The sequence below is a fragment of the Scyliorhinus canicula genome, unplaced genomic scaffold, assembly GCF_902713615.1.
Source record: "Scyliorhinus canicula unplaced genomic scaffold, sScyCan1.1, whole genome shotgun sequence".
Classification (NCBI taxonomy): Eukaryota; Metazoa; Chordata; class Chondrichthyes; order Carcharhiniformes; family Scyliorhinidae; genus Scyliorhinus; species Scyliorhinus canicula.
The window spans coordinates 3,447-24,155 of record NW_024055543.1 but is presented as its reverse complement, the minus strand read 5'-3'; the positions used below and the strand labels follow the sequence as shown (position 1 = coordinate 24,155).

At 49.6% G+C, this 20,709-nt stretch overlaps 1 long non-coding RNA gene across 1 annotated transcript; it reads right to left on the bottom strand.

The window, feature by feature from the left end:
• Nucleotides 1–9,499: 9,499 nt before the first annotated feature.
• On the bottom strand, nt 9,500–10,855 carry LOC119960524. Its single transcript, XR_005459430.1, has 3 exons — nt 10,392–10,855; nt 9,980–10,087; nt 9,500–9,705 (listed from the first exon to the last, which is right to left on the bottom strand). It is a non-coding gene; the product is annotated as an uncharacterized LOC119960524 (long non-coding RNA).
• Nucleotides 10,856–20,709: the final 9,854 nt, after the last annotated feature.

The following is a 20,709-nucleotide window of genomic DNA, read 5'->3' as shown; positions in this document are numbered from 1 at the left end:
CACGGCAAGAGTAAAAGGGAAGCCCATAGAATTACTCTGGGACACAGGAGGATCCCGCACCACCATTAACTCTACGACCACGGCACACTCAGACACGTGGCCGACCACATCCACCATTACACTTAGCGGGTTCACCGGACACTCGCAGCAGGGACACATTACAGCACCCATAGCAATTCAGCTAGGGAACATTAGCACAAGGCACCCCGTAGTTCTAGTAAACCTTCCCAGGACAGCAGAACACATCCTAGGGATTGATTTTATGAACACACACAGCTTATCGTTCGACCCAGTAAACCAGTGTGTCTGGCGAATGGCAAGAGCAGACAGAGCACCAGCCACCCTCACAGTAGGAGAGTACGCTAATCGGATTAGCGCAGTGGGAGAGTACTCATTCGACCTGACTACACTCCACACAGACAGACAAATTAAAGCATTACTGAACAAACACAGGACAGCATTTGCAAGTCACCGTCATGACTGTGGCAGAATGACTGGACAAGTTCATGTTACCGGACAGGACCCCCGACCGCAAAAACAGTATAGATTTCCCCTCGAGGCAGAGGTGGAAATAGAAAAGGTTATAGGTAGCTTGTTGGACCAAGGTGTACTTAGAACGGTAGCCTCCACCAACAATGCCCCTATTTGGCCAGTGAGGAAGCCCGATGGATCATGGCGTCTGACCATCGATTATCGGGAACTCAATAAAGTAACCCCCGCAGTAGCCCCAACGGTAGCTACTAGTCCCGAGACCATGCTCAAGCAGGGTCTCAACGCCAAGTACTTCACGGTATTGGATATCAGTAACGGATTCTGGTCCATACCATTGGCAAAAGCGTGCCAATACAAATTCGCATTCACTTTTAAAACTCAGCAGTACACGTGGACATGCCTCCCACAAGGATTCCACAATTCACCCTCCATTTTCCACCGACAGCTGGCAAGTGGATTAGAAAAATTTTCCCGACCCGAATGTCTGGTACAGTATGTAGACGACCTACTACTGCAGACAGACACAAAGGCAGAGCACATTACGCTTCTGGCCGAACTCCTGGAACTCTTGACTGAAATTGGCTGTAAAGTTAACCCGAAAAAGGCCCAGATTTTGGCAGATAAAGTGATGTATTTGGGTACAGTCATCACGCACGGCAAACGCGAGATCGAATTCAAAAGAATTGATCCGATTGTCAAATTGCCCCTTCCCCAGAATGTTTCAGCCCTCCGGTCGTTTTTAGGACTGGTTGGTTATTGTCGGAACCACATAGACGGATTCGCGACAAAAGCCGCCCCACTTTCAGACCTCCTTAAGAAAGGAGCCCCCTGGGAATGGCTTCAGCAGCATACAGAGGCTGTGGAGGAGTTAAAACGAGCCCTTAGCGCAGCACCCGCACTGCTAGTCCCAGACCCACTTTCCCCTTTCGCAATCGAGGTAGCGAGCACCGATCTGACCCTCTCGGCCGTGTTGCTTCAGGAACGGCACGAGCAGCTTATGCCTCCCGACTGTTAGACCCGGTTGAACAAGGATTTTCAGCCTGTGAGAGGCACCTCCTTGCTGTCTTCTGGGCAGTACAGTACTTTTCATACATAACCGGACTAAACCCCATCACCATTCTAACCGAACACACACCCACACAGCTACTACTAGACGGTCGACTGAAGGACGGTTCAGTTAGCCAGATTAGGGCAGCTAGGTGGACCCTACTTTTACAAGGACGGGACATTACTGTAAAACGGACACGCACACACACATATTTAGCAGACAACCTCCAATACCCCGGACAGCCCCATGACTGTGAAATTGTAGCTCCCCTGCATAACACAGGACCCTTCATAGCGAAAACACCCCCCAGGAAGCTAGGAAACCCAGCACAAGGCACCCCACACACAGACACGTGTGGACCCCTCAAGATATACGTGGACGGTTCATCCACAGTTTTAAACGGTGAGCGTATCACTGGATGCGGCATCTACGTCGAGGACGCGCAGGGGCGCGCTCTCGAGGAAATAGCACTGAAGTTACCTGGTCACTTAGGCGCGCAGGCAGCAGAGCTAGCAGCCATAGCATATATAGTGGACCACCCCGATTCTTTCCCCAGCCCAGCAGACATATATTCAGACAGCTTATATGTATGCAATAGCTTAACAGATTTTCTGCCCCTGTGGAGGACACGAGGTTTTGTCTCCGCAGACGGAAAACCCCTGCCATCAGCCCCTCTACTCCAGCATATTCTAGACAAAGCGAAGGACAGGACCTTCGGCATAATAAAAGTTCGCAGCCACCATAGGTCATCACCCCCTGGGAATGTAAAAGCCGACGCGTTGGCTAAGGCAGGTTCCAGGAGAGGACACTTATGGACCCCCCCCCAGCTAGCGCACCAGCTAGCGCCCCTGTGAGCGCAGTCCAAGTCTCACAGACAGAGATTAAAGATCTCGTAGCAGCACAGAAACAGGATGGAGACCTCAGGGAGGTTTTCAAGGGAAACTTTGTGCCTGCGTACGAGCACTTTAAACACACACTGACCACACATGAGGGTGTGATCATTAAGGACCAACTTTATGCGGTCCCGAAGCAGGACAGGAATCAGATGATTGCCTTGTTCCATGACGGACACGGGCATCAGGGAATTGATTCAACCACGAGGCACCTCAGGCAACTCTGTTGGTGGCCTAATCTCAGGACAGATGTAACACACTATATAGAGAATTGCCTGATTTGTGCTCAGAATAACCCGGAGCGGTATTCTAAGAAAGCACAACTTCGGCATACTCGCCCAGTTAACGGCCCTTGGACAAACCTCCAGATCGATTTTATAGGTCCATTGCCCCCTTGTCGGAATGGCTATAAGTATGTTCTGGTGGTGATAGATACCTTTACAAAATGGGTAGAGGCATTTCCATCACGTACAAACACAGCTAAGACAGCTGCAAAGATCCTGACCCACCACATCTTCACGAGATGGGGTTTACCCCGAAGTATCGATTCGGACCAGGGATCTCACTTTACAGGACGGGTCATGAGGAACGTCCTGACAATATTTGGGATAAAACAAAATTTCCATATTGCGTATCATCCACAGTCCAGCGGGATTGTGGAGCGCATGAATCGGACCCTAAAAACGACCCTCAGGAAAATGGTTCAAGAGAACAATTCCACATGGGATTCAGTGCTCCCATTTGCACTCATGTTCATAAGGAACACTGTCTCCACATCTACAAGATACACACCACATACACTCATGACCGGACGCCCTATGAAAGGTACAGAATTCCTTTTAGGACTGGACATGACCAGCCCCGAAGTGACGGCCCTCACACATGAAAAGGCAGTTAAAGAACTAGTTGAGACTGTGAGGTCTGCACAGATCGCAGCCGCAGTCCAGCTAGGGAAACGCCGACAGCAACGCACTGCCTGTTTCAATAAGACCGTACACACCACAGAATTCCAGGTTGGACAACAGGTAATGTTATCTGTTTATAACCCCAGCAGTTTTTTGGCTCCAAAATATTCCGGCCCATACTCAATTTCGGACAAAATTAGCCCCTCCGTTTACAGGATAAAGTATCCTAATGGGAAGACCGCGTGGTTTCATATTAACCAGCTTAAGGCGTATGGAACACAGTCTAACCATGCTCACCATCCACTGCTAGATGCAGCAGAACACTTCACCCCGCCCACCAGAAACACTTTTCCACCATCCCCCTCACAGACCAGTTCATCCACGGACTCGTCCACGACTCCGCCCACAGACCACGACAGACCACGCCCCGACACGCCCACAAGCTGCCACAGCAGAGACAGCAGGACTGACACTGACTCTGAAGACAGCGACAGCACACAGCCATACAGCCCACACTGCACCAACTACGACCCCGACTCCAGTGACCCCATGGAAGTCACTTACCTTAAAAAGCCAGAACCACCACCCGACCCCGACTACCCCGACAACACACTTGACACAACACTATGGCACAGGGACAATTCGTACAGACTTGTCCGTAACGATGAGAGTGACCCCCGGTCACACAATTCCAAAATAGCATGCCTGATCCACACAAGGGTGTGGGATCCGGGAGAGCAGGACGACACGGTGTCTGAATCCCGACACGGCAACCCCTTTGTGACCCTGTTCACAGAGGCAGAATCAAAGTGAGGTGTCCAGATGATGTAAAATAGGAATCGTTTGAGGGAAACGATGTCCTTTCTGATGGAACCTGCACGTATGTTTGTCTTTGTTTATGTTTGTTTGTTTTCAGGATTGTAAATTGTTCAGCTGGAGGATGGACATCTTCTTTTCAGCTGAAAAGATTGTGACCACCTCACATACACGTTAGTTTGTCCGCAGATACTTCTGAGAACTTCAGTTGTATCCTCTGGTGAACCGACACGGTTCACGACTTGTTCCCTGTTTTCAGAAAGGAGCATCTTGGCTCCCTTGTTTTTAGGTGCCCCTCTATTCGGTGAATAGAGGCTGCAAGTCACGGTAACCACATTCGTACCCGTTTACTCCAGGTTACTCAGGCAGTGGACAAACGGCACTGAGGACCCGCCCTGTCTGAGAACCAACCCTTGGTCAGCCAAGCTCGGGTATGGCACAACACGCCCTACCCGGGGATCCCATCCAACTCGTACCCGTAGCGGCCCATACGCAACTCATTCGGACGTTTCTTTCAAAATTTTGTTTTCATTTTTCGTTAGGCAGCCCTTAGGCCGCCATCCCACATGCTATTTACATCCAGGAACATTCGGATGGTAAACTAGCAAAGCCTGCGAGACGGCTCGCAAAAGGAAGGATTGTTAGGTGTATGCTGGTCTTTAAATTCGCTTTTGAAAAAAAAAATGAGGGGAGTCACAGGGTGTGACTTAGCCAGTCATTTAATGGGTCAATTGGGTTTTGAAAGACAGATGCACTAACAAGTAAAGGTCTTAAACTGTGTATTGACAGATACTGTGCTTGATCCCAAAGGTTTCAAAGGACGAGACAGGGATTGAAGCAAGGATTGTCAATACCGGAGGAAGAAGGAAGAGAAAGAAGAATTTAGAATTTAGAATTGTACAGCACAGAACAGGCCCTTCATGTTGTGCCGAGCAATGATCACCCTACTTAAACCCACGTAACCTGTATACCCGTAACCCAACAATCCCCCCATTAAACTTACACTACGGGCAATTTAGCATGGCCAATCCACCTAACCCGCACATCTTTGGACTGTGGGAGGAAACCGGAGCACCCGGAGGAAACCCATGCACACACGGGGAGGACGCGCAGACTCCACACAGACAGTGACCCAGCCGGGAATCGAACCTGGGACCCTGGAGCTGTGAAGCATTGATGCTAACCACCATGCTACCGTGAGGCCCCTCACGGTAGCATGCAAGAAGAACAGCAAAATGATGGAAGCCCACCTATTGTTTCTAAATGTTATGTGTATATGTGTGGAAACAAGACACGTTTCCCCCACAACCCCCACCGTAAATGTTTCAATTACAGCAAACCCCCAGTGCTCAGCCCTGATCAGCGAGGTTCAGACCTGGTGCACTAAATTCATGACGTGGTACTCCATGTCCTATATAATCGAATCACTGTTGGTGATCGCGATCCTCATCATATTAGTACAGACCCTCAGGTTGAGGAAATGGAAGAGGAGAGCCTCTCGTTCCAGCACCTCACCCATCTATAGAGTTCAATCCCCCATCTTCGGATTCCACCAAACGCCTCAACCCCTCACTGATTACAACACTCTGTAAATAAAAAGTTCAGCCATGTATTATATTGTTCCATACTCGACTGCCGAGTTGGGAAGTATGATGTTGTGGTGTGAATGATTAAGGTTTTAGAGTGATGAAATGTTAAGTTAAGGTTAAGGTTAATAGTGATAGGTAGAGGTTCCCAGTTGTAGTAATGCATGTCCCTTTGGCATAGGGCCAAGTAGAGATGTTAGTTAAAAAAAAATTTTCTTCTTCCCATAGTCTAAGATAGAGTAGAACAGAAACTGGCAAGAGGTCAGAACACAAGGAAGGCAACGTACATAGGTGATCCTTCACAATATTATGATTGTGAGGATCACAAGGAGGGAATGTAGCCATGCTGGCCACGCAAAATGGACACTGAGCCAAAGTAAAATGGAAGACAGAAGGAAAAGCCTGTGTAGTGAGAGCAGACAGTCTGCTCTCAACTAATTAGCATTTTGCAAGCAGCAAACCAGTTTCTGGCCAGGTGCAAGATCTCCAAGCCAAAGGTGTTAATGGCAAAGCGCTTAGCATTCTGATGAGGCAGCCCAGATCCAGGCACGAACAATGGCAACATTTCCATCTCAATGTAACACTTAATTGGTTGCGCAGACAGGATGGCACCAGAGTAACGAATATCGAAACCACCCCCCAACACCGAGGAAGGCCCTCGCATTGGAGGATTTCGAAGGTAACCGTTTGGAAACGCTCCAATCGGTACCGAAAGGTAGAGCCCGCCCAGAAGGGGGCAAGGACATTAGAGAGGGGTATAAAGGTAAATTCCCCACATAGCCCGGTCTGTTAAACCCGTGCTCCGGCTCTGACTGACATCTTGCATCCTGACTCCAGCCGTTGAGCACCAGCCGCCGAAACCGTAAGTTCAACGCTCGCTACGCGATCCAAGCCCACTAGACCCCCAGTACCAGAACGCTTGCTGAAGGCTGCAGTACAAGACCAGGACGAAGGCCTCGTTCTCTGACCTTGCCTGTTCCTGTTAGATAAGTATTCTGTTTGCTTAAGTTTAGTCATAGCTTAGTCTCTTAGTGTGTGCATGAGTATTTATTATAACTGTATAATAAATATTGATCGTTTGAACCTTACTAATCGGTGTATCGTCTTTATTACTTTGAACTTGACCTTGGAATACTTGTGACGGTGTCTATACGGCACCTGGCGACTCCAGAGCTGAATAAATACATAGAACAGAGCCTAGTAGTGTTAAGCACACGTCGAATACGGAGGCGTGTTAATACACTCCAATAAACGCGTTTTACAACCACAGTAAAACGTGCAACATTTAGTGGCGACTCCGCCGGGACCCTGTTGTAAGTGGAAACACCACAGTGTCCAGGACCCTGAAATTTGAATTAGAACTCCAAATTGCAGAGAAAGAAAGAGATCACAAGTATTCAAGGTGTTCAAAATAATAAGCGTGATTCGGAAGTGTGTTTAGTGCATGCGTACTAACAGGGCTGTAAGGTAAAACTGAAAGCTTTTTGTTGCGACAAACTTTCGGCAGTTTTGTGAACGGAACATAGCATAAGCCGTACCCGTTTCGTGAGACACAACCCCAGCACCCCCTGTTCCAAATTATAAAAAGAGAGTCAGAGGAAATGGCCATGCAGGCAATGGAACGTCTGATGGACCCAGAAAGGTTTGTGGTCGCAGCGACCAGCAGCAGTAGCAGAGTAGGCCAGTGTCCCACGTGGGAGCTGGAACTCCGCAAATATTTACAAGGAAAGGGATGGCCCCTTTGGAAAGAGTTTTGTGCAAATGAGGAGACAGGTCCCGGGAGTATAGGTCTTAGTCTCTTAGTGTGTGCATGAGTATTTATTATAACTGTATAATAAATATTGATCGTTTGAACCTTACTAATCGGTGTATCGTCTTTATTACTTTGAACTTGACCTTGGAATACTTGTGACGGTGTCTATACGGCACCTGGCGACTCCAGAGCTGAATAAATACATAGAACAGAGCCTAGTAGTGTTAAGCACACGTCGAATACGGAGGCGTGTTAATACACTCCAATAAACGCGTTTTACAACCACAGTAGAACGTGCAACAGTCAGTTCCCTGCCCAGATGATGTTTGCCTTTCCACTGTTCAGTTGTGAAAGTTTACTTCCCTGTGTGGATTTGAGTGTGTTCTTTCCCTGTCCAGTTATGAATAGTCAGTTCCTGTGGAGTTTGCACATTCTCCCTGTGTTTTTGTGGGTTTCGTCCCCACAACCCACAAAGGTGCAAGCTAGGTGGATTGGCCATGCTAAATTGCCCCTTAATGGGAAAAATGAATTGGGTACTCTAAATTTTAAAAAAAGTGTAGAATAGTCAGTTCCCTGTCCAGTTTGAGGAATTCTTTCCCCACCCAGTTGTGAATGGGTCAAATTTATCCCTTCATCCTCTCTGTCTTTTCCTCTCCCTCTCTCTAATCTCCCTCACCGCCCTCCTCCCAACACTCTTTCTGTACTTCGCTCTCTCTCTCTTTCCCTCTCCCCAGTACCCCAGTAGTTGGGAAGGAGAGAGAGAGAGAGAGAGGGTCAGGCACAGGAATCCAACAACCACAGCAAACTGAATTCAAATGCCCCCTGTGGATTTAATTTCACCCTCATATTTATGTCTCGGCCTAAAATACAGGCTTCAGTTCCAGCATTTACCTGCTTCAAGTTAAGGGACTTTTATTTCGAGCCATCGAGATGACTTCATAGTCGATGCGTTTGTTTTGAAAGTGACTCCACTATTTTAAAAATATTTTTTGAACAAATTTAGAATACCCAATTTATTTTTTCCAATTAAGAGGCAATTTAGCGTGGTAAATTCACCTGCCCTGCACATCTTTGGGTTGTGGGGGCGAAACCCACACAAACACGGGGACAATGGGTAAACTCCACACGGACAGTGACCTCGAGCCGGGATCGAACCTGGGACCTCGGTGCTGTGAAGCTGCAGCGTTAACTCACTGCGCCACCGTGCTGCCCTAAAGTGACCCCACTATTGTTAATTTTATGAATTCTGCTGGCAACTTGTGCACAGGGAGATCCCAAAAACACTTTCAAAATTGAGTTCAGAGTTTCTGATCTGAGATTTCCCTCTCTCTCTCTCTTTCTCTGTTTCTGCACCATTGTTGCATTGTGCACATTGACGGCAGTATTGATTGCACAGTAAGATCCCACAAGCAGCAGTGTGATCATGGCTGAATATCCCCTCAGTCCCCTGTGAAAACGGTTCATCAACTCACTCAGTCCCAAGACTTTAAAATTTGAGATCTTCGAACCCACTTTGCAGTCCATGTGCTATTTTATTTTTAAGAGTTGTGATCACAATTGCTTTGTGGGCAAAAGCCGCAGTCCTGTGCATGAACAGCAAGATCCCACAGCAGCAGCAATGTCAACCTAACCAGGTGGGGTGCTGTCTCCCCCCCCCCACTCACTCCTGCTTCGAGCCCCATTCCCCCTGGATCTAAACCCCTTCCTCCCCCATCATCCTGTGCGTGTGGTTTGGACCAAGTCTGAAGAACTCCCTTCAATTCTCTGACAGCGTTAAACTGCCTCTCAAAACAAAGAAAAACCTTTATAAAACAAAGTCCACTGATACACAGAAAGATCCCAGAAGCTGCAGTCAGCAGTGTTGAGTGTTGTTTAAAATAGCTAACAGGTTATACGGAGAGTGACCGGGGCTCAGGCAATGAAATCCAACCCCCCCCCCACTTTCGGGACACCCAGATTTAAAATAACCCCTGTTAGTTTGGATTCAGGATCAAAAGTTAGACAGCTTCACATTACAGATTTTAATTTACTCTTTGTCACCCACCAAAGGTTTACTGTGTTTGTGTCTGAGTGCAAGGCCGGGGCGGCAATAAAGAGACAACTCGCATGAGTGCGGCCTTTGGAGTAGGCCTCAGTCCACCCACTTGTCCTCTGGAGAAAATCCCTTGTCCAAAGATTCCTGGTCACATTGCAGTCTTCAAAATTCAAATTCCTGGGGAAAAGGGAGAGAACATTAACTAATACACAGGAAAATGTTTAAACTAGAAACACAGCAAGAGGCCAAATTCTCTCTCTGTTACACAGACTCTCAGCAATATCCACCTAGAAATATCTCAGTTATTAACCACAGAATAACAAAGATTGAGAGGCAGTTCCCGCTTCCCTGGTGTTTCTCCGTCTCTCTCTTCTCCCCTCCCCCCGATCTCATTCTCATTGTCCCTCACATATGTGCATTAAATCAGGGTAATACGCAGACACACACTCACCCTGGGTGAAGCCTGTGGAATAGGCCTCAGTCCATCCATCCAACCTCTGAAGAAAAGCCCTGGTCCAAGGATTCCTGTTCACATTGCAGTCTTTCAAAATTCAAATTCCTGGGGAAAAGAGGGTGAAAGTTAAGTGAAAGACAGGAAAAGTTTGAAACTATTTGATATAGCGAGAGCCCAGGATCCACTTTTCAGATACACAAACTCAGCAACATCCAAATACAAAAATGTCACAGCTTTCAACCAGAGACTAAAAAGGATTGAGAGACAGTTCCCCCCTTCTCTTGTGTTTCTCCCTGTCTCTCCATCCCTAACTCATTTATATTTCTGTCTCCCTCCTCCCTCTCTCTCTCTTTATCCCTCAGATATTAAAATTAAACCTCTGTCAGGTTAATAACCAGACACAACTCACCCCGGGTGAAGCCTGCGGAACAGGCCTCAGCCAGCGCTCTGGATGAATTCTCACTCCCTCGTCATCCCCACCAAATCCTCCTCTTTGTATTCCCGACTACCTTAAAGTTCTCCAAGTAAAAATCCCTTGGGAGAAAAAGAGATAAAATTGGTTAAAAAGTCAATAAGAGGGACATTTTCAAACCTACACAAAACAGCACAACAGGAGTCCAGCATTTCCACTCTCCTGTCAATCTCTCAGCAACATACCAACACACACAATTCACAGGTGAAAAACAAACAGATTGACACACTCAGCAACACACACAGACACACACTGAACAAGAGGGGCAATGTTTTCAGTGTAGTGGGAGGATTGGTTTGAGAAGTGAAGTCCCTCAGACTCAGATTTACCCTCAGTGAGCTGTGAGCAAACTCCAGCCCTAGTCTCTGCCATGTGTGGAATGTCTGCCTCTGAGGATTGCTCAATATTGACATGTAAATGACTGATAATAGATACCAATCTTACTATTGATAAATGACACAGCAATCGATCGAGCAAGCTGCTGTCTTTACACAATCATTCCACAGGGACCACATTTCTGTATAACAGAATTGAAGCATAAGATAAAATACTATTGGGAAATGGTTAGAAACAGTATTGTTTGAGATGTCCTCAGAGATCTGTGTGCAGCCCTACCCCCTGACTTTCTGTGATGAATGTTTTCAGTCTGTCCGCTGTGACTGTTTACCAAAGATGTACCTTCACAGGAGAGGCCAGAGGCATTTGTCCTGTCTATGGTTATGTTAATTCAGGCGACAGCAACAGATCGAGCAATGTCCTGTTACTTCAGTCTTGATGTTAATATTTATTTCCCCCTGAATTTCTGACTAGTTTGGGATGTCTATTTGTCTGTCTCCCAAGGAGGGCTTTCTATACAATGGGTAAAGACCGGTAAGGAACCCCAGGACGTTCCTGCCTTGGGAGACTTTGATGGGGACAATCTTATTCTGTTACTCACAGGCAGAATACTTCAGTGATCTGCTCTATAATTTTGGATTCAATTTGATTTTTCCCACTTGGAGATATAAGGTATTTCATGAATAAATAAAGGGTCATCTGATGTCAATTTCTGAAATTAGAAATTAAAATGAAACAATTTAGATTAAATTAAAATGGTCAGTTTGATAACCCCAACTGCTTTCTGTTAACTCACTCCTGTCACTCCTCTCTCACCTTGTGTTTAATTTGGGGAATTCTGAAGGCAGCGTGTGCACAGGAAGAGCCCACAAATGGGGCACTTTCAAAATTAAGTTCAGACTCTCTGAAGATGGATTTCAATCTCCCTTTATACTCGAAGGTGGAGAAACTGACAGCAGGTCTATTGATTGCACAGTAAGATTCCACAATCAGAAAAGTGATCATGATGGAACATTCGTCACAGGGCTGTGGGTAGAATGAGATTAGTATTGGGGATTGACCCAGGGCTGTGGGGAGAGTGGGATTAGTTTGGGGATTGACACAGGGCTGTGGGGAGACTGGGATTAGTATTGGCGATTGACACAGGGCTATGGGGAGACTGGGATTAGTTTGCGGATTGATACAGGGCTATGGGGAGAGAGCGGGGCAGTGGGATTAGATTGGGGATTGATACAGGGCTATGGGGAGAGAGCGGGTGTGTGATTAGTTTGGGGATTGATACAGGGCTATGGGGAGAGAGTGGGGCAGTGGGGTTAGTTTGGGGATTGATACAGGGCTATGGGGAGAGAGTGGGGCAGTGGGATTAGTTTGGGGATTGATACGGGGCTATGGGGAGAGAGTGGGGTAGTTGGATTAGATTGGGATTGATACAGGGCTATGGGGAGAGAGTGGGGCAGTGGGATCAGATTGGGGATTGATACAGGGCAATGGGGAGAGAGTGGGGCAGTGGGAATAGTTTGGGGACTGATACAGGGCTGTGGGGAGAGAGTGGGGCAGTGGGATTAGTTAGGGATTGATACAGGGCAATGGGGAGAGGGTGGGGCAGTGGGATTAGGTTAGGAATTGATACAGGGCTATGGGGAGAGAGTGGGGCAGTGGGATTAGTTTGGGATTGATACAGGGCTATGGGGAGAGAGCGGGGCAGCGGGATTACTTTGGGATTGATACAGGGCAATGGGGAGAGAGTGGGGCAGTGGGATTAGATTGGGGATTGAAACAGGGCTATGGGGAGAGAGCGAGGCAGTGGGATTAGTTTGGGGATTGATACAGGGCTATGGGGAGAGAGCGAGGGCAGTGGGATTAGTTTGGGGATTGATACGGGGCTATGGGGAGAGAGCGGGGCAGTGGGTTAGGTTGCGGATTGATACAGGGCTATGGGGAGAGAGTGGGGCAGTGGGATTAGTTTGGGGATTGATACAGGGCTATGGGGAGAGAGTGGGGTAGTTGGATTAGATTGGGATTGATACAGGGCTATGGGAGAGAGTGGGGCAGTGGGATCAGTTGGGGATTGATACAGGGCTAATGGGGAGAGAGTGGGGCAGTGGGGAATAGTTTGGGGACTGATACAGGGCTGTGGGGAGAGAGTGGGGCAGTGGGATTAGTTTAGGGATTGATACAGGGCTATGGGAGGAGGGTGGGGCAGTGGGATTAGGTTGGAATTGATACAGGGCTATGGGGAGAGAGTGGGGCAGTGGGATTAGTTTGGGATTGATACAGGGCTATGGGGAGAGAGCGGGGCAGCGGGATTACTTTGGGATTGATACAGGGCAATGGGGAGAGAGTGGGGGCAGTGGGATTAGTTGGGGATTGATACAGGGCTATGGGGAGAGAGCGGGGCAGTGGGATTAGTTTGGGGATTGATACAGGGCTATGGGGAGAGAGTGGGGCAGTGGGATTAGTTTGGGGATTGATACAGGGCTATGGGGAGAGAGCGGGGCAGTGGGATTAGATTGGGATTGATACAGGGCTATGTGGAGAGAGTGGGGCAGTGGGATTAGTTTGTATTAATCCAGGGTTATGAGGAGAGAGTGGAACAGTGGGATTAGTTTTTCACACACAAACACATGCGTGTGCACACACTGACAGATACATACACGTGTACAGGTACATGCGGACACACACATCCGCTCCGACATAGACACATGTGTGCGTGTGCACACACACACAGTTTTGCTGTGTACATTAGCCCTTTAAGGCAATTTGATAGAATGCTGCACATTACAGTTTGCCAATGACACCACACATTAGACAGCATTGTTAGCAACATTGCTGAAAACAATTGCAGAGAGATATTAATATTTGGGAGAAGACTGAACTGGTGGATGCATTTCAGTGTAGGGAAATATAAAATGATGTACTTTAGACTAAAAAAGGAGAGAACTGTGTTCTTTATAAATGATGAGAATACAGAAAGAGTGGAAGTTTAAACTGTCCAGATATTTCCCAGCTGGATTCACACAATACAGACAGCAATGTATCGCAGATTTTGGAAGTGCCACAAATGTTGTCAAATGCAGTACGTGGGGTTCCTCAATGTTTCAATCTTGCTAAGAATCTATCATCCCCCAGGGACACCATTTCTGTACAATACGGCTGATGGACAAGTTAAAATAGTTCAGGTTCAAAGTTTAAAATAACCAGTCATTTTTCTGAGCAGCATTCGGAATCTGTCAGTGGGATTTACTTCATACAGGTGAGTGTTAATAAGGGTGTGGGGAACTGATTAGAAGTTTTGATGGAGATATTCCTGCATTATGGAAATGTGTGAGATGTATTTAGGGTTGGGAAATGGATTGATGATCAAATGATGCAGTTGTTTTTTAACTACATTAGACTGAGAGCCTTGAAGATTCACAACTTCCATGTGCTGTGAGAAAGGATTCTTAACCAACGCTTATTGTTCAAATAATTCAGACAAGTGAACAAGCTACAGGAACATTGAATGTAGAAACAGAGACAAGCAGACAACCTGTAATCGGAGCTTAAACTTCATGTTTAAATGTGAAGTGCTGAATTCATGATTGCAATACACAAGATTCCACCCTGGGATTCTGTGCAATTTAAGTTCTGCTTTTCCAAAAAATAAAAATAACTATCTGCAGTGAAAAATTCCTTGGACAGGACAGAGGGATTTTGACATTGTATTTAACCCCAGCCAGTATTTGGGCTCGGAGTGTTTGGTGGACAATGTAGGTGGAACTTTACTCTGAAACACTGGAATTTAGGTTGAGCGGTGATTTAATCAAATGCTTCAGAATAATAATTGATATTATACATCTCGTGTGTGTCTCAGTGACAGCACTGAAACATGTACAGCACAATTTTATCCTGTTTCTGTCTCTCTTTGAAATTAGCTGGTCCATTTCCTAAATAAACACTTTTCAAAAGGGTTCCATTGCCTGTGAAACAGTTTGTGATACCCAAAGGTTCTGAAAGGTGCTTGAGAAATGTCTGTCCCCAAGCTGCTGTGAGGATGTTCAGTGTCAGTGTGTGACTTGGGTCACACACAGGCCAGATACACCTCTCCAAATTAAAGATGGAGATGTGATCTCTCTCCATTTGAAAGATGTATTGACCCAGCCTGTCTGAGTTTGTGTTTGCGTTTTTCTGTACATGTGTGTATGTGTCTGGCGGGGGAGGGGGGGGGAGGTATGTGCGCCATTCTTTACGCAGCACGGTAAGTGACACGGTAGCACAGTGGGTAGCACTGTGGCTTCACAGCGCCAGGGTCCCAGATCGATTCCCGTTTGGCTGACTGTCCGTGTGGAGTCTACACGTTCTCCCCGTGTCTGTGTGGGTTTCCTCCGGGTGCTCCGGCTTCCTCCCACTGTCCAAAGACCTGCTGTTCGGTGAATTGGACATTCTGAATTCTCCCTCTGTGTACCCGAACAGGCGTCAGAGTTTGGCGAATAGGTGTGTGCGTGTGTGTCAGTTTGGTTAGTAATGATTGAAGATAATGAGATAGAAAGTTTGCCAAAGTGGGACTTCCGGTTGCGGCTATGACCAGCTAAGTCGCACATTTGGCAGCTCCTGCGACAAAGGTGTTTAAGGGCCGATTGGAGGGCCCCAACGGTACTGTAAAGACGAATCCCGGTGGGGGAAGGCTCCCTGAGGAGAGTGAGACCAACTTTATGGTCGGTACTCGGAGTGGGGCGACAAAAAAAGCGGCAACAGCTCCCCAAAAAAAGCGGGGGAAGAAGATCAAAATGGCGGCCGGTGGCGCACTAGAAGATTGGAGAAAATGGGCGGAGGAGCAGCAGGCCGCTCTCCTCCGATGTTTTACGGAGCTGAAAGTGGAACTCTTAGAGTCCATGAACGCGACGACCACAAGGCTGATGGGGGCCCAGGCGACCCAAGAGGCGTCAATAAGAGAGCTGCAGCAGGAGATGGCTGCGAGGGAGGAGGAGGCCACGGTCCTCGTGGGAAAGGTGGAGGTGCACGAGGCACTCCACCTGAAATGGCAGAGCCGCTTTGAGGAGCTGGACACGCGAATGAGGCGGAAGAACTTGAGGATCCTGGGCCTAGCAGAAGGCCTGGAGGGGCCTGATCTCCCGAAATATGTAGCGGAGATGCTGAGCTCCCTGATGGGAGAGGGGGCCGGTCCATCGCCCCTGGAGCTGGAAGAAGCATACCGGGTCATGGCTAGGCGGCCTAGGGCGAACGAGCCCCCGAGGGCAGTGCTGGTGCGATTCCAGCGTCTCTGTGATCGGGAGAGAGTGTTGAGGTGGGCCAAGAGGGAGAAAAGCAGCAAATGGGAGAATTCGACGGTGAGGATATATCAGGACTGGAGTGCGGAGGTGGCAAAGCGGCGGGCCCGGTTTAACCGGACGAAGGCGGTGCTGCACGCAAAAAGGATCAAGTTTGGAATGCTGCAGCCAGCGCGCTTGTGGGTCACCTACAAGGACCAGCACCATTACTTTGAGACCCCAGAGGAGGCATGGACTTTTGTTCGGGAGGAAAAGCTGGACTCTAACTAGAACTTGGGAACGGCGGCGGTCGAGGCCGCCCGAGTACCCTTGACTGATCAAGTGGCCCATGTCTTTCTTAGGCCAGGTCGGAACTTGGTTAAAGTTGATGGATCATTTGGTTTCTTTGAAACTTGTGTTATGGGGGGTTTCTTTGTTCCTTTTTGTGTGTCTCTTCCCGTTGCCAACTTTCCTTAATTATTGTTGTTGTAGGGGGGGGCTTTTTTACTGTTTTTTGATCTGTTCTTTAAGGGTTATGGTTACTGTTCTGTTCGATGGAGGGTGATGGTTAAGTACGTTATTATTGGGTAGTTATTTAGTTATGCAGGCATAGTTATGTATTTATGTATTTATTTGCGATTTGTTATTTATATTGTTATATTGTTAAGTTGGGGAGGCGGGACGGGGGGGGAGCAAGTTGGTTCTGCGTGTTTTCTTTTTCTCTTTTTTCTTCCTCTCGTTTTAAGGGGGCTTTTTTATCGGCGTGGATGGGGACGGGGGTGGAATTGAAGATGGCGGGGTAGGGTGTGGCCGGGCGAAAGCGCGGGCTTTCCCCTGTTTCCTGCGCGCGGGACGGAGGAAGGGGGAGGAGAGAAGAGTGGGGTGTGGCCAGCAATGGCGGCTTTTCCCGCGCTGAAGCGGGGTCAGAGAGGGATGGCAAGGGGGGGGAGGCCCCTCCCCCCCCACATCGGGAGGAGTCGGAGTGTGGCGGGGCAGCCGGGTCAGCGAAAACCAGCTGACTCTCGGGAGTACGGTGGTGGATACACCGCGGCTAGGAGGGGTCCTAGCCGGGGGGGGGGGGAGGGGGGTTAGGGGGGGGATACCGGGTTGCTGCTGGAAAGGCCGAGGACGGGAAGGGAAGAACGGGAGGAGAGAGGGGGGGGGGGCCATCGCCATGGGGAACGGGTCAGAAGGGGAGGGTCGACCCGGGGCAAACAGGGGACAGGACATGGCTAATAGACAGGGGAAAGGGACGGGTCGCTCCGCGACCCGGTTGATTACTTGGAATGTGAGGGGGCTGAATGGGCCGGTCAAGAGATCAAGGATCTTCTCACACCTGAAGGGACTGAAGGCTGATGTAGCAATGCTGCAGGAGACTCACTTGAGGGTAGTAGACCAGGTGCGCCTGAGAAGGGGGTGTGTGGGACAGGTGTTCCACTCAGGCTTGGACGCAAAGAACCGGGGGGTGGCGATTCTGGTGGGAAAGAGGGTGTCGTTCGTGGCGGCGCAGGTGGTAGCAGATAAGGAGGGTAGGTACGTGATGGTGAAGGGTAGGCTGCAGGGAGAGAATGTGGTGCTGGTAAATGTGTATGCCCCGAATTGGGATGACGCGGGTTTTATGAGGCGCCTGTTGGGCCTCATTCCGGGTCTGGAGGCAGGAGGCCTGATCATGGGGGGGACTTCAACACAGTGCTCGACCCTGGGCTGGACAGATCGAGTTCCAGGACGAATAGGAGGCCGGCAGCGGCAGAGGTGCTAAGGGGGTTCATGGAGCAGATGGGGGGGGGGGTAGACCCTTGGAGATTTGGCAGGCCAAGGGCGAGGGAGTATTCTTTTTTCTCCCACGTCCACAGGGTGTACTCCAGAATAGACTTTTTTGTACTGAGCAGGGGGCTGATTTCGAGAGTGCAGGACACGGAGTACTCGGCCATTGTGATTTCGGACCATGCACCACACTGGGTAGAGGTAGAACTGGGGGAAGCACGGGACCAGCGCCCGTTGTGGCGCCTGGATGTGGGGCTGCTGGCGGACGATGAGGTGTGCGGAAGGGTCCGGAAGGGCATTGAGAGATATCTGGGCACGAACGACACGGGCGAGGTGAAGGTGGGGGTAGTCTGGGAGGCCCTGAAAGCAGTGATCAGAGGAGAGCTGATCTCCATAAGGGCACACAGAGAAAGGAAGGAGAGGCAGGAGAGGGAGAGACTGGTGGGGGAACTTATAGAAGTGGACAGGAGATATGCGGAGACACCAGAGGAGGGGCTGTTGAGGGAGCGGCGCAGTTTACAGGCCCAGTTTGACCTACTGACCACTAGGAAGGCGGAGACGCAATGGAGAAGGGCACAGGGCGCGGTCTATGAGTACGGGGAAAAGGCGAGCAGGATGCTAGCACACCAGCTGCGCAAGCGAGATGCAGCCAGAGAGATTGGGGGAGTGAGAGAGAAGGGAGGGAACGTAGTGCAGAAGGGGCAAGAGGTGAACGGGGTCTTCAGGGATTTCTACAGGGAATTGTACCGGTCTGAGCCGCCCAGGAGGAGGGGGGGAATGGAGAACGTCCTCGATAGATTGAGGTTCCCAAAGGTCCAGGAAGAACGGGTGGAGGGGCTGGGGGCGCCGATAGAGCTGCAGGAGCTAGTTAAAGGGATAGGCCAGATGCAGGCGGGGAAGGCGCCGGGGCCGGATGGGTTCCCGGTGGAATTTTATAAGAAGTATGTGGACTTGGTGGGTCCAGTGCTGGTGCGAGCCGTCTATGAGGCGCGAGAGGGGGGGGCTCTGCCCCCGACAATGTCACAGGCCCTGATCTCCTTGATCTTGAAGCGGGACAAAGACCCTGTACAGTGCGCGTCCTACAGGCCTATCTCCCTCTTGAATGTAGATGCCAAACTGTTGGCAAAGGTCCTGGCAACCAGAATAGAGGATTGTGTGCCAGGGGTAATCCATGAGGACCAGACGGGGTTCGTAAAGGGACGACAACTTAACACAAATGTCCGGAGACTGTTGAATGTGATTATGATGCCAGCAGTGGAGGGGGAGGCTGAGATAGTGGTAGCACTGGATGCGGAGAAGGCATTCGATAGGGTGGAGTGGGAATACCTGTGGGAGACGCTGGAACGGTTTGGGTTTGGGGAGGGATTTATCAAGTGGGTGAAGCTGCTGTATTCGGCCCCGATGGCGAGTGTGGTTACAAACGGGAGGAGGTCGGAGTATTTTGGGCTCCATCGAGGTACCAGGCAGGGATGCCCCCTATCCCCCTTACTATTTGCATTAGCGATCGAACCGTTGGCGATGGCACTGAGGGGTTCAGGGGGGTGGAGAGGACTGACAAGGGGAGGGGAGGAACATCGGGTATCACTCTATGCGGATGATTTGTTGTTATATGTGGCAGACCCGGAAGGGGGAATGCCGGAGGTAATGGAAATACTAGCGGAGTTTGGGGACTTTTCGGGGTACAAATTAAATGTGGGTAAAAGTGAGGTCTTTGTGATACACCCAGGAGACCAGGGGGAGGGAATTGGGAGGCTCCCCTTTAAGAGAGCAGTAAAGAGCTTCAGGTACTTGGGGGTGCAGGTGGCAAGGAACTGGGGGACCCTCCACAAGCTGAACTTTTCAAGGCTGGTGGAGCAGATGGAGGAGGAGTTCAAGAGGTGGGACATGGTACCGCTGTCGCTAGCAGGGAGGGTGCAGTCAGTCAAAATGACGGTCCTCCCGAGGTTCTTGTTTCTGTTCCAGTGCTTGCCCATCTTCCTCCCCAGGGCCTTCTTCAAGAAGGTAACTAGCAGCATTATGGGCTATGTGTGGGCACATGGCACCCCTAGAGTGAGAAGGATTTTCTTGGAACGGAGTAGGGACAGTGGAGGATTAGCGCTACCCAATCTTTCCGGATACTACTGGGCGGCGAACGCATCGATGGTGCGCAAGTGGGTGATGGAGGGGGAGGGGGAAGCTTGGAAACGTATGGAGAGGGCGTCCTGCGGCAATACAAGCCTGGGGGCGCTAGTAACAACACCATGGCCGCTCCCCCCCACAAGGTATACCACGAGTCCGGTAGTGGCGGTCACCCTTAAAATCTGGGGGCAGTGGAGGCGACACAGGGGGGAAGTGGGGGGTCTGATGGCGGCGCCACTGAGAGGGAACCACAGATTTGTCCCGGGGAACACTGGCGGGGGATTCCAGAGCTGGCACAGGGCGGGCATCAGGCAACTGAGGGACATGTTCATAGAGGGGAGGTTTGTGAGCCTGGGAGAGCTGGAGGAGAAATTTGAGCTCCCCCCGGGGAACACGTTTAGATACCTGCAGGTGAAGGCATTTGCCAGACGACAGGTGAAAGATTTCCCTTGCTTCCCGATAGAGGGGCGAGTGATAGGGTGCTGTCAGGGGTCTGGGTCGGGGAAGGGAGGATCTCGGACATTTATAAAATAATGCAGGAGGTGGAGGAGGTACCGATAGAGGAGCTGAAAGACAAGTGGGAAGCGGAGCTGGGAGAGCAGATAGAGGATGGGACATGGGCAGATGCCCTAGAGAGGGTCAATTCGTCGTCGTCGTGCGCAAGGTTGGGCCTCATCCAATTTAAGGTGCTGCACAGAGCCCATATGACGGGGACTAGGATGAGTCGGTTATTCGGGGGTGAGGACAGGTGTGTTAGGTGTTCGGGAAGCCCTGCGAACCATGTACATATG